The 12,336-nt window shown below is 40.5% G+C and overlaps 1 protein-coding gene across 1 annotated transcript in view; it reads right to left on the reverse strand.

Moving 5' to 3' along the window:
• Positions 1-12,336, reverse strand: part of LOC133948905 (synapsin-3-like) — a 94,751-nt gene that overhangs the window by 23,715 nt on the left and 58,700 nt on the right. The window lies entirely within an intron of this gene.

Consider the following 12,336-nt stretch of genomic DNA (forward strand, 5'->3'; position numbering starts at 1 on the left):
CCCACTTCATTTACGGCAAATGTACCAGACGGCCAGGCCTGGCACATGATGGAAATACTTCAGGGAAGCCCATCCACCCACGCGGACTTCCCCTCCTTCGGCCCATGAACACTTGTTGGAAGTGAGTCACGCAGGACAGTCGCTCAGGTCAGTGTCTGAGGTGAATCACGTGTCCCTGAATTCAAAACACCTCAACGTGACATTCCGATGCTGAAAGCGTTTGCAGTCGACTTAAAGTTTCCACAGCCCACTCTGGAAATTTCAAATGTGAGAGCAGGACTGAATCCACTGGTGTAATATTTGGAGGTCCCAACAGTGTGCAGTCCTTTAGACTCACTGATGAAACAAAATCACTCAAAAACGAAGGCATCCCTACTTCTTTATAAACTAGTCCGACTCTCTCGTTTACTTTATATTTCATTAGCATTTCTAATAGATTTGTTGACTAATATACACATATCCAAAAGTAGAAATTGGCTACTTGGGGGCATGTTGCAACTTGCAAACACTTTATCTAAAGTTGGTATAGTTATCAAACTAACTTCTTTTGCCTTACACTGAATTACTACATCAAATGAATGACTTAAATATAGTCATAATATGAAGTGTGTACTTCTAAAATAGAGTACAGAATGAACTTCTGATAAATAATCTCCTCCTAAAGGAGTATGATAATACAGAACTATATAAACAGTATTAATGCATACTTTGAATTCATATATTACAATAACATAATGTTAAAGTCCACTATAGTATCCAACACAAAGCCAAGCAAAAAAGGGTCCCACACTATATCCAAGGAAAACGTGTACTGAGTGTTGGAGTTAAACTTCTCTGAGTGACCACATGCATCATCCAACAAAACACATGGTGCATCCATCCTGCATTTATGATTTTTATTATGGCCGTCCGAATCTGCCACATCAAGGAGAAGACATGAGGCGCGATGGCTTGGGCAGACGACGAGGGCAGGGGACCCCAACCCAGAATCCTTTTCAAGAGTCCAACCACAGTGGGACCATAGACAGCCTGCCCACATCAAACCCTGCCTGTGGATTATTGTGAGCCCATGGAGACCAGTAATGTTTATCATGCACGTCCCTGCTAAGTCACAGACTGAAGTCGTACACCTGAGTGGAATGGATGCAGCTGCATTTAAATGTCTGTGTGTGAAGGTTTGAGTGGTTTCAAATGAAGGCAGGAATGTTACCTTTCACTACAGAGTTGTATAAAGTATATAGCTGGGAATAAAGATTTACTAGTACAAAAGTCCCTTGATAGACATACTCTATACTGTGACCATGGGTACAACAGCTCAGGACAGACTGCAGATCAGCTGCAGGTCAGCTATTTTTTTTCACATTAACATGTGGGGAGCAGTGTTTCAAATCTCTGAACATTTACAGCTCAGTAAATAGTGGACAGGAGGGGAAGTGTGACATGGTACCAGGAATGAGTCAGTGTACAAACAGGTACGCATTTCCTGCCAAATGGTTTAGAACAGATGGATGGGTGGATCTTTTGAAAGTTATCAAGCCGTACACACATACGTGCAATAATCCAGGTTTTTTTTAATTATCATATTCATTTTCCAGACAAGAGTACGATGAGAAGATCATCACAATTGCTACCTTATGTCTGTGCACTACATGTGAGGCTTAAGACAGGAACCAATTAGCTTAGCATTGGCCTAAAGGCTGGAAACAAGGGAAGCTCACTAATGGTAGCCATCCAAAGAAGGGAGGAGTTACGTGTGGAGAGTATTAGGTTGTAAAATCATTAAGAGTAGTTTCAACAAGTTGGTTTTTGGTAGATTTGAAACAAATAAGAAAATAGACAAACAATCTATTGGTATTAAAAGTTTAAACACATCCCACCTTCCTCTAATCTGGAATCATTCTCTTTTGGATATTTAATATATGATATCCCTTATTCAGTAGGAATTAAACTTGATTTTGTCTTGGCTCTAGTATTTTTCAAATAAGAAAATCACAAATGTGGCTGTGCGGATTCTTATTTGTATATTAGACAAACGGAAATTAGTTTAAAATGAACAAGACACGACCAGACCAGACTGTTAACCCTCAGACGAAAGTTCACAAAAGTGACACAAGCATGACACATGCAGTAGTTCCCCCACACGCCCCCATAATAGATATTTATGACTTGTCATGGTAACCTCTCGGACTAACATCCGCCCACAACAACAACTAACAGTAGATACTCATTGTGTTAAAGTGTGCACAGTAAAAACTGCCTAATTGGCCGTGGTAATTATTGTTGTGGAATTTCAGCTCATCTGGCTCCCATTACTCCGTCCTGGTGTATTTCCATGAGTGAGACAGACGTCTGGAAAACACAACTTATTCCCGAGGATGGAAGTTTCCAGGGTGGAACGCTTCCCGACACAACGAGGTGTTGATGGGTGGGTGACAGAGATGGCCGGTGGCATCTTCTAGTGGTCACAAGCCACATGCTTTCTCCTCACAGCTTGCTAACTGACCAGGAGAGGAGGACATTTACAGCATCTAGTTTTCTCTACAGATAAAACACTTAAGTTTTACTCAGTCTACAAGTGAGCTGTGAATAATGTTATGATCCTATAATATATTGCTGTATTTAATTATTCTTTAGAGTTTCCAAATAAAATGATATGTCGCTAATAAACAGTATTTCCATCTACAGCAGGTCATTGAAACTCTAGTTTTTAGATAGTACAGAGGTACAGGTTTGAAACAGGTGACCTAACTCTGACCAAAAGAGGTGGGATGGCTCACGATCAGTGTGTAAACACTGTTCTCGAAAAAGAAAAAAGAGGACATGATATTCATTTAGCGCATCAGAACTTGTGTCAACCAATCGATTTCAGGTGGAGCCAGCCCACGTATTTGACGACAACAGGACGGACATATGTCATATGACATTTAGTTCACTCTCTAAATTACAATATGAAACTCTAACTAATCAAATCAAATGTAAACAATGTAACAAAGACATTACACTTGCCCTAACCCTGTCCTGTGCTCTCATTGGATGTAGTTATCGCCAATTGTGTCTAGTTATTTACCCGCTAGAAAGTTGTTTCCACATCCTCCTAATCATGGGGAGCTCAAATGTGACACACACAAATGTGTCACTAATTTGACAAACACACACACACACACACACAAGTGTTGACTGCTGAACAAACGCGGATTTATCATTTACATGTATGCAGCACACAGTGTCACCTTACAGCACCTACAAATCTCCCTTTATGCATTCTTCGACAATATCCAAACAGAAAGTGCTCTCATGGGAGAATTACTTGTAATATCTCAGTAATCTCCCAGGTGGTTAATATTACAGCTGCTTAACTTATATGGTTTAATAAGAGAACACTGCCATTACTTGTGTCCGGTCCAGTTCATTTCACATAAACACAGGTTTGTCTGAAAGTCTGTGTTAAGTACATGTCCAGACTGTACTAAAGAGGAGCTATTTCAGTCCAGCTTCTCTGCGGCCGTGCCGTAATAGGGACCTTGACAGGCCTTATTAGCGCTAATCAATTCACTAACCTACATTCCTGCTTCAGAAGGAAAAGGGCAGCCGAGCTTCAGGCGAGCCAGTCCTGTGAAAACCATCAACACAGTGCCACATTCCTCTCAGTCTAAAAGGAAAAGCAATGTTTCTTTCCCATTTTCCAGAGTCTCCTTCAGTATTAGGTCTCGGAAAAAGGGCTGAGAACAAATGACGTGCAGTTTTGGATTCTCTGTCCTATGGAATCATTCAGTCAGGCTTTGTCATACAGACAAAACAAATCATAGATCCGAACCCGCATCTGTGAGAAACCTGCACGGATACATTTGTATAAAAGAGGCAGAAGGTCGAGTTATTATTATAATACTACCGAGGAAGTTGAAGGGGAAATTCTAATTTTTTAACACGCATGCAGAAGCAGGGAGGTCAGAGGTCAGGGTCACACACACATACATTATAGTTCCCTCTGATTGTGTGATGTCTAAGAAAATGTCTACACTATCTCTTTTTTTGAATAATTCCGTCCTGCATTGTTTCCGTCCCCAATATCCTGTTTCCATAGAAAATACAGGCAGCTGGATGTCGAACATGTTCATCAGATATGAAATATGTGTTATTAGTCTGGATTTAATGGAGCAGATGTATTGCTTCGAGTTAAATTACACTGGGGTTTAGATTGTGGTTTGCCACAGTTTCATGTAACGTTGCCAAAAAACATTACCCAACTCATTTATTAAACTTAGTTTCAAGCTTCCTTAAAAACATGCTGACTGTGAACTCAATTTACCTGACTGGAGGTTTTCAACATACGTGGAGCATAAGAGTGCGATGTCACGTGAGGCAATTTAAGGTCTTCAAAACCTGTAACACCATCATTCCCCACTTGAAACACACACACAGATCCACAGTTTCATAGAAGGATCCACACATTCCTACCTCCACCAACGCCCAGCAGTCCGCCTAAATTCAATCAAGCTGAATCAAGTTTCACACACTCAATCATATAAATTCTCTAAATGTGCCATACGCCAAGATCCATGAATTATTCCCTGGGAAAACGGTTACAATGTTGAAAAATATGTTTTGGCTCTGCCCGTGATCTGGATCAACAACAAAAATATAATAGGTTCCCATATGACCCATGCTCCCACCAAGTTTCATTTTATTTTTCATTTTACAATATGAATATTTTTGAAAGTAGAAGGTCGAGGCTTGAGACCAAGGAGGAGACGTGTCGCACTGACTCAAAAGTCAAACGTGACGGAAACATTAAGACACAACGTATTAAGAAATGTTCCCTGCTCTGTGTTCCTTATAAGGCTCAGTAAATGAAAGGATACAAGAGGCCAAAGGAGTCAGCAACTTTTTTGACAGCAGTGGAAGGAAAGGCGGGCTTCTGCACAGTGAATACCACGGCTCAGCCCAAATGTCAGCACCGCCTCTGTTTTCAATTAAGACCCGGTACATTGGGAGGAGAGAGGAGGAACATCAAGGAGGAAGATGTTTAGGAACAGCTGGAAGTGGCAAACCTAATCTTTATTTATACTGGCTGTGCAAGCAGCAGGAATGGTTGGAACGCTGCAGTTGACTGCAGCAACACAACAGCCACGAGAACATTTCACAATTTATAAAAAATACCTTGAAACCAACCAGGCTGTACAATCCTTTAGAAATGGTTTGATAGCAATTTATAATCCCTCATGTGTTTTTTCAGGCAAATGCACGTGGTGATAATCCTGCTCATTGGCTGACTGCTGGTCTTTGGAGAACACTATTTTGGACTTTGTGCAAAGATGAATTGTGCAAACTCTTAACAGAGTTAGGTTCATTCAAGTGTATTGTCTTACTAGTGCAGTAAATTGGTAGTTTGCTGTATATCTTGAAACAAACGTGTCAAAATGGTCCAAATCTAGAAGAATTTGGTGAGTATGGAAATTGTATTGAATTTGAACAAGCAAAACTCATGGATATATTGTTTATGCAAAAAATCCAATTGAAAATCTCTTGTTAATTATATATTTGAAGAATATTCAATTCAGATTTTTTCTTCACAGCTTAAGAGTTATGAATCATCATGTGCGTTATAAATGGCTACACTGTTATGCTATCCCTGGAATCAGTTCATCCTTGGCCCTAGGCCCAACTAAGCAACATATTTTTGAAATTTGTCAATTTAAGATACAGGGTCTTTAATAACATCCTTTTATCACCTCAAGCCACAGTTTGAATGTTTCAGTAACATCAACTATTTTGAATGAGGAAACAAACAACTGTTGCCTTAACAATAAAAAGCATCAATGAAAAAGTGAAGTAAGATAAATGCAATTTTGTGTTGCAAAGTTTTGATTTTCATTGTTTCCTAGTCCTGAATGAATCTTGCAACCCCTTCAAACTGTCTTGTGCTTCCTTTGTGGGCCTCAACCCTCAGGTTGGGCTCCACACCTCAGGGACATGAATCATGATATAAGTTCTGTATCACAGCACACAGAGGACAGCCGTCACTCAAAAGAAAGCATCTTTTGTATAGTCTTTCTTGGGTCTGCATTCGTTCAGCAGTTATTTATTTCTAAATGAAATTCAGGCGAATCAAACAGAACAGAGAGTCAAGTTTTTGTGATACATTATGACTCAGATACCAGGACAAGATCCCCTGAACAAAGACGCTGTTATTGTAAGCTATCTAAACATCATTATGCACTTCTTACCAGCTAGAAAAATAATTGCATAATGCGACTGGGTCCCCACACTGAGCATAAATGTTTGTGTAGAGTCTCTTGTCTGGTTAATGGGGGATTCCAGCCATAAAAAAACATGTGGGATGATTTCCTACTTGCTGTGGTTTGTACAGCAAACCCTGGTCAGCTATGTTCAACAAAACCAACACCCTCTGCTCTCAGCTGCTGGGAAGGTTCATCACTACCCACAGAAATACTGAGCCATCCAAAAGGCTAACATTAAAAGGGAGTTCTCCCCACAACACTTTATCATAACTCAAAACAAACAGTGGTGGAGTATGTGGGATCTCTCAGTCGAGATTTCTGTATTTTCCTTATTATTTTGTCGACCACGTAGCAAATACAGACACATGACGTCAACAAAAGAAAGTTTAAGCGATCGAAAACTGTGGCTCCTTAACTGGAGAGAGATCCCTAGACATGTCTAAGGGGTCACAAGATTATCAAAAGGATAAGAAAGAAGAACATACAATATTTTTGTTCCACAAATTTACCTTTCAGACTTTTTTCCATGTAAAACTAGAGAAAAAAATTTGCCTTGACCTTTTCAGGGCCTTTGAAATAAAATCTAAGGACAAAAAATACATCTTTGGTTGAAAATGTAATCTACACAAAGATGCGATCGCAATAAATATTGGAGAAGCCAGTGACATTGTGTGGGTCCATCCCGAGGTGCGCATAGCTCACAGAATTCCACTGTCTCATCCAGGACCCGCATCTGTTCGATGACCTGCTTGCTCAGCTCGGTACCAGGACCTGTCTCGAGTGAGTCTCTTTCTCAATGCTGATTGGCGTTTGCGATATTCCATCACAAACGTTTTTTTTCTACTCAAGTTCAAATATTTAAACTTGAAGGATTGAAGCAGATGGCGAAAATGTCTTGTCTTTGCATATATTTGCATCTTTGCATCGACTTTGTGTGTAACTGCTTAAAACATGTGCTTCGTTCTGGTCTGGTCTCGACCTCTGTCAGAGGGAGATATCTGCTGCTTTATATGATAAAAAGCTCCCAGATAGTTGCTAACATTACTGTTTATAACATATGAACCTTTGTTAATCTAAAAAATACATATGAGCAGGGCTTTAAAATATCAAGATCCATTGTACAAGAGGCACAGTCCTCCACACACTAACCCCCACTACTACAATGTAATGCATCAACAGGTTGAGCACAGCGACATGTCAGCCATCAAGAGGTTTTAACAGAATAAATCCATGAAATCCTTCTGGTAATAATCCACAGAACTCATTTTAGTGGAAATGTTAAATGAACAACAGTCATTTCTGTGGCACTTTTCACTTACCACACACTTACTATTCTTAACTCTTCTGTATGCAAAGGTTAGATGACTCACTCATAAAACCGTACCTCCTTAATTGCCTTACGTTTCCTGCCAAACATCATGGGTAGATAACAAAGCTCTGAAATGGTTTCGGAATGAAACTACAGCACGTCTGGCCCACAGACATCGAGGAAAAACAGACAGGGGTATCCTGATGGTGTGACGTAATCTCTAAATTTAAACCTGCCAGAGTCCCTCCACCCACCAGCGTGTGACGTCAACATCCTGTGGACCCTCCGTTAACACCCTTGACCTCTGACCTGCTGATGACTCACTCGACCATCTTCCCTACATTAACTTTCTCTCTTCTTCTCCCACACACATATTCCCTCCACTGCCCAGGTTTCAGGGAAACAATGGCCATTTACAGTTTTCTGAATGTGTTCCAGTTTTACTATTGCTGCTTTCAGTTTGTGTGAACGCAAACATCCCAGTGAGATGCTCTAGAGTTTCTACAGAGTTTTTCCAATTCTAGAGGAAGTCGATGTGTGGGGCAGTTGATGATGCTTCTAACACACGACAGATGAAAAATGTTTAAGTAAATAGCCAATTCTCCAGATTTTACCCGAGGGTCATGTCTGAAAATGGCTTATGAGCTCCATATTAACTCTGTCTGAGGCATTTAATGGGGCAAACACAGTTCTCACATTACACATTGGTCATTAATACATCAATAAAACATTTAAAGTACTGGGGCTTTAGGTGCTTTGCATATTTGGCTGCATATGTATTCAAATGTCTTGGCTCTATTACTGACACATTCACCTTTACAACATATTTTGTCATTTTCATATGTAAATCGTTTTCTTCTCCCTTTTTTAACTTATTCTACTTTTGTTTAAATTGTAAAAAATTCTACGATGACCGACGTTGAGAGGAATTTTTGCCGGAGCATTATAGGACCAAACCAAACAGACATTTTCCACTGCGCTCGTTACCGGGCTCTGTTTAGGCATTCTCTCAACCTGAAGGAATTCGTCAAAGCTATTTCCATGCTGTCATGTGCCCATGCTTATGGTTAGGCCTGGTGTCTCATTGTCTCATGCAGTAATACAACATAGTCATTTTGTGGGGTTTCCTGACCGCTCTTGCACCAAATGTGTACAGTAGAGTACAGCGGGGGACCCTGCGTCTGAGCAGCAAGCGCTGTGGTTGCATTTGGCCTGCCGGACGAAGAAGTTACTGACCGTTCATCATATTTTATTGCAGGAGGAGTCCCGTCGTGAGCAGGATCATGGGTCAGGGCCATGTTTGTGTTTCCCTCTCTGATGTCTTGACTCCACATTCGGTGACAGACATGCTACAGTAAAAAATGGGTGAGCATCTGCCGAACTGTTCAGTGGATTGGACTGACTGAATGATTAATGAAAGCTCCGCCACTTGATTTAATTTCCTTTTCAACTCGGTTGAGATGAGAATGTCCGTTTATATCCGAATTAAGCAGGGTACATAATGTCAATTTACTCAAAACAAATGATTTCTGAATGCTCCTGTTTCGGTTTTGTCTTAATCAGGTGTCAGTGGTGTTTCAAAAGATTTTCTACTTCATGGTATTCTCCTTTTTCTAGTATTCTATTCTTCTCATAATCCCATTAAAAAGCCCACTGACCACTGTTTAGTTACTAACAGTCTGTATTTCATTCAGTGGCCTACAGGTGTTTCCTGTCTGTCAAAGCAGCCACCCGGGAAGTTGAGAGAGAGATCCACTGCCAAACCACGAGACCTCCTCGCAACCGCAAAACTCTCTTCAACGAGGAAACATCCAATCGATGTTTTCCTCCTGTGACACAACTTCCAAAAGCCGTTGTCCTCAAAGCCCAGAGCTGCAGAGCAGGGGTTATCCTGTCTGTCCCACTTAACTTAAATGGCCTGTGAATGGTGGGTGAGTCAGGGCTGGACGCTGTCCCTCTGTGACCGTAGCTCTCGGCGGTGCTGTAGCTTTTCAAATTTCTCCTCTTCCTGTGACTCTTTTGGAGCTTGTCAGTCGGATGAAAGGTATTTCCTCTCAGTCAGTCCCCTGTTCTCCTTTGTCAACCGAGAATCACGCAGGCCATAAAGGACTCCAGTACACAATACAGTTGTCTCCTCCCCCAGCGGCTGTCCAGACTCAAAATAATCCTTTTTCTATAATTGGACTATTTCAGATCAAATGCACTTTGCGGCTGCATTATGTTTACAGTATGTTGGCCTAGTTTGGTGACATCCTTTCTAAAGGGTCCTGACGTTTATGTCATCGTGACACACACAGCGGCATCATTCTGGAGAGTGGCTTCCGTTTCATCTTGTCCCATTTTTGATGGTAAAGTTAAAGTAGAGCATGCAGTGGCCCAAAATGTTATTGGTCTAGCCACGATTTTCAAACATAGTGACCTCGTTGTTGGACGGAAACACAGACCTCGTGTATCTGATTGTGCTCAAATCTCTCCGGCCAGGACAGCTGCAACAAGACAGACTGATCCCACAGAAACACGGCGAGCAGAACTTTGTGGCGAGGCAAAGAAGGGAAAGTGTTTATTATTATAAAAAAAAATTCCCAATCCCCCTATCTTCACTGCACAAGTGGAGCTAGTGATACTAGAGGAAGGTTTAGGGGATCACGAAGTTAACATCATTTGTCTTTTGGGATAAACAAGCCAATATGACCATTTCAAGACCATTTGATAATCTATACAAGAGTAGCCACAAATGTCAAAATCATCGTGGCACTCCAGTTAAATTCAGGGGATTATCAAAACCAGTGGAATCCATCCTCTGGGGACCATGAATCCCTATGAAGATTTCACTGCAATTGACAAACGCATGTACCAACCGCCAAACCTGATATCAGCCCTCTTAGAGCAACACTGCTAGCATGGCTAAAAGCATAAAACAGAGTATGGTTAATTTATAGTAATCGGCCACAACATTCATTGCCAGAAAGTGCTTTTAATGTTGTGGCTGACCAATGTGTATTTAGCTTCAATGACATCTGGTTTATTCTATGCTCTTGTATGTGCTCAAACTGTCAAGATGGATTTCTCTCTGTATGAAGTTGAGCATTGGTGACAAATCACAGCTGTTGAAAGAGTAAACTGCTCACAGTGATTACATATATAAATGAATGAGCGAATACACTGTAGCTGATGGTCCTCTGGACATGACAGAGAGTTACACATCTGGGGAATTATCAATGGAAAAATACAAATTCTCCTTTAAAAGGATACGTGTCGTTCCATCTCTTTTCTTATTGTCAACAAAGGAGTGGGTGATATGACCTGAAATTGACTGATCACTATCAGAAAATACAGTTCCCACGATCCTTGTAAGGAAAGAACAAGTCACTCAGTGCTGTAGAGTATTTGTGTTGTGAATCATTTTCAGAAAAGACTATACTTTAGCTATACATACAGTACTTGTTTGTAGGATGCAATTCTTTCTTGGTTTCATTAATTTTTGTAGGATTTGTTACGATAATAAACATGGAGAATATTAGCGGCCTTATCCTGTAACCCAGTCTATACATTACTTTTTCCATATTTGGTTCATTTCCTTCTCTTGGCTTGATTCATGCCGTTATCTTTGGGATATGCAGTATGTTAGGAATGCAGAGATGTTTTACCTCTTCATGCATGAGTCACTATTCCCTACTTTCACCGCCATGTCATGCATGCCAATCCACTGTCTAACTAAGGAATGTCACAAATATGTTGATGCAGACTTCAGGGTGGAGGCTGAAATAATATCCGACTGGGCGTTATCACTGGTTAACTATGGCTACGCAGCTGATGCATTTCCTCTTTTGACTTTTAGATGCATCCAATGATCCATGATGATGATATTGACTTTCCACAGTTAATAAATATCTTCTGGAATGAATCCAGAAATGTGTATTCTTTCTAGTGAAAGGACAAACACAAAGTGGATGATTACATTTGAGTATTGATTCCTTTGTCATGTGGTCTTTCCTACGGTGAAACAAGGACCAAATACTCAGATTGTGATCAGTAAATCTCTTAATATTAAATTTATGAGAAAATACAGTCGTCTTTTTCAACTTTTATTCTGAAATCGACTTTTTAAAATCGAAATTTAAAGCCCGCACTTGTCAACGCCAAGTACAAAATAAAGTCTATATCAGGCTTGCAGGCTCTTTGAAAGGAGATAACTGCTAATGAAGGCTCATGAAGGGTCAAAGTTCCTCGACCCATTTATTTCTGGCGTGGTTATATAAGTGTGAGCAAAGGGGCAACTCAGCGCTGTCAGTCTCTGCAGATAAGACTCTGCAGCTATAATGCAGCTCCACTCAGGTCTATAACCAGACAGGAAGTACAGAAAAAGAGACTTTAATTGGCTGATTTGACTGACAGGCACTGGAGTGAAGCAATTTCAGAGTAACATCTGACAAAATGAAGCTGGTGCTGCCTGCGAGGCCATGTAATGTAGGTAGCTGCAGGTCTTTAGACTCCGTGATGTTTTTCTTACTACACATATAAAAAAAAATACCTAACAGAAAACCTAAGACTTCATTTGCTTTCTCACTTAGTTTTCACAGTTAAGAGATTAACAGTCATCTGGTTGCCTCTGATTGTTGCAGACTGAAGGGATCTCATTTCACCCTGTATTCAATATTCATTAAGTACTATTATTTAAGTGGGCATTAGGGGGGTGGGCAGCATGACTAAGTGAGATTTCTGGGTGGGAAGTGAAAACTGAAATGCCTTCAAAATATTCATAATCTTGTTTGAAGTCACAAGACAAAT

Source organism: Platichthys flesus, chromosome 23, assembly GCF_949316205.1.
Source record: "Platichthys flesus chromosome 23, fPlaFle2.1, whole genome shotgun sequence".
In the NCBI taxonomy this organism is placed as follows: Eukaryota; Metazoa; Chordata; class Actinopteri; order Pleuronectiformes; family Pleuronectidae; genus Platichthys; species Platichthys flesus.